This window comes from Nomascus leucogenys, unplaced genomic scaffold, assembly GCF_006542625.1.
Source record: "Nomascus leucogenys isolate Asia unplaced genomic scaffold, Asia_NLE_v1 000664F_135951_qpd_obj, whole genome shotgun sequence".
NCBI classification, from domain to species: Eukaryota; Metazoa; Chordata; class Mammalia; order Primates; family Hylobatidae; genus Nomascus; species Nomascus leucogenys.
This window is the reverse complement of record NW_022096073.1, coordinates 14006-16806: the sequence shown is the minus strand read 5'-3', so window position 1 is coordinate 16806 and position 2801 is coordinate 14006.

Sequence of the window (2801 nt, the reverse complement as noted above, 5' to 3'; positions counted from 1 at the left end):
ATTCATCACTTAGAGTAAAACATTTCTTTTGTTTGAGCAGTTCTGGAACACTCTTTTTGTAGAATTTGCATGTGGAAATTAGGAGAGCTTTGAGGCCTATTGTGAATAATGAAACATCTTCAAGTAAAAACTACACAGAATACTTCTGTGAAAATTCTTTCTATTCTCTGCATTCATCTCACAGAGTTGAAGCTTTCTTTTGATTGAGCTGTTTTGAAACACTCTTTTTTATAATTTGCAAGTCGACATTTGTAGCGCATTGAGGACTATCGTGTAAAAAGGAATATCTTCAAATAAAAACTATGCAGAAGTAATCAGTGAAACATCTTTATGAACTGCAGATTCATGTCAGAGAGTGGAATCTTTCTTTTGATTGAGCAGCTTTGAAACAGGCTTTTCATAGGATCTGCATTTGGACATTTGGAGAGCATTGAGGCCTAGGGTGAAAAAAGAAATATCTTCCCATAAAAACTACACAGAAGCATTCTGTGATACTTCCTTTTGATCTGTGCATTCATCTAACAGAGTTGAACCTTTGTTTTGATTCAGTTGTTTTGGAACACACTTTTTGTAGAATCTGCAAGTGGACATTTGGGGAACATTGAGGCCTACGGTGAAAAACGAAATAACTTCCCATAAAAACTACACATAAGCATTCTGTGAAACTTCTATCTATTCTGTGCATTCATCTCACAGAGTAGAACCTTTCTTTTGATTCAGCAGTTTTGAAACACTCTTTTTGTAGAATCTGCAAGTGGACATTTGGAGAGCTTTGAGGCCTAGGGTGAAAAGCGAAATATCTTCAAGTAAAAACTACACAGAATACCACTGTGAAAATTCTTTCTATTCTCCGCCTTCATCTCACAGACTTAAACCTTTCTTTTGATTGAGCAGTTTTTAAAACTCTTTTTGGAGAATCTGCAAGTGGACATTTGGAGCGCTTTGAGGCCTATCGTGGAATAAGTAATACTAGCAATTAAAAACTACCCAGAAGCGTTCTGTCTGTGAAACTTCTTTCTGATCTCTGCATTCATCTAACAGAGTTGACTCTTGATTGCGCTGTTTTGAAACACTCATTTTGAAGAATCTGCAAGTGGACATTTGGAGCTCTTTTAGGCCTATCGTGGAAAAATGAATATCTTCAAATAAAGACTACACTGAAGCATTCTGTGAAACTTCTTTCTTATCTGTGCATTCATCTAACAGAGTTGAACTTTTCTTTTGAGCTGTTTTGAAACACTCTTTTTGTAGAATCTGCAAGTGGACATTTGGAGCGCTTTGAGGCCAATCGTCGAATAAGGAATATCTTCAAATAAAAACTACACAGATGCATTCTGTGAAAATTATTTTGCTCTGTACATTCATCTTATAGAGTTGAACATTTATTTTATTTCAGCAGTTTTGAAACACTATTTTTCTAGAATCTGCATGTGGACATTTGGAGAACTTTGATGCCTACGGTGAAAAACGAATTATCTTCCAATAAATACTACATAGAAGCGTTCTGTGAAACTTCCTTCTATTGTGTGCATTCATCTCACAGAGTAGAATATTTCATTTGATTTTGCAGTTTTGAAACACTCTTTTTGTAGAATCTGCAAGTGGACATTTGGAGAGCTTTGAGGCCTATGGTGAAAAACAAAATATCTTCAAGTAAAAGCTACACAGAATACTTCTGTGAAAATACTTTCTATTCTCTGCATTCATCTCACAGAGTTGAACCTTTCTTTTTTTTGAGCTGTTTGGAAACACTCTTTTGGTATAATCTGCAGGAGGACATTTTAGTGCTTTGAGGCCTATCGTGTAAAAAGCAATATCGTCAAATAAAAACTACACAGAATTAATCTGTGAAACTTCCTTATGAACTGTGAATTCACCTCAGAGAGTGCAACCTTTCTTTTGATTGTGCAGCTTTGAAACAGGCTTCTTGTATATTCTGCAATTGGACATTTGGAGAGCATTGAGGCCTATGGTAAAAAAAGAAATATCTTCCCATAAAGACTGCATGGAAGTATTCTGTGAAACTTCTTTCTGATCTGTGCATTCATCTAACAGAGTTGAACCTTACTTTTGATTTAGCAGTTTTGCAACACTCTATTTGTAGAATTTGCAAGGGGACAGTTGGAGAACCTTGAGGCCTATAGAGAAAAACGAATTATCTTCCCATAAAAACTACACAGAAGCATTCTGTGAAACTTTTCTCTGTTCTGTGGATTCATCTCACAGAGATTAACCTATATTTGTTGGAGCACTTTTGAAACACTCTTTTTGTAGAATCTGCAAGTGGACATTTGGAGCGTTTTGAGGCCTATCGTGGAAAAAGGAATATCTTCAAATAAAAACTACAAAGCAGGATTCTGTTAAACTTCTTTCTGATCTGTGCATTCATCAAACAGAGTTGAACATTTGTTTTGATTGAGCTGTTTTGAAACACCCTTTTTTTAGAATCTGCAAGTGGACATTGAGAGAACATTGAGGCCTACAGTGAGAAATGAAATATCTTCCCATAAAAACTACAAAGAAGCATTCTGTGAAACTTCTTTCTATTCTGTGCATTCATCTCACAGAGTAGAACCTTCCTTTTGATTGAGCAGTTTTGAAACACTCTTTTTGTAGAATCAGCAAGAGGACATTTGGAGATCTCCAAGGCCTGTGGTGAAAAATGAAATGTCTCCAAGTAAAAACTACAGAGAATATTTCTGTGAAAATACTTTCCATTCTCTGCATTCTTCTCACAGAGTTGAACCTATCTTTTGATGGAGCACTTTTGAAACAGTCATTTTGTAGAATCTGCACTCAGA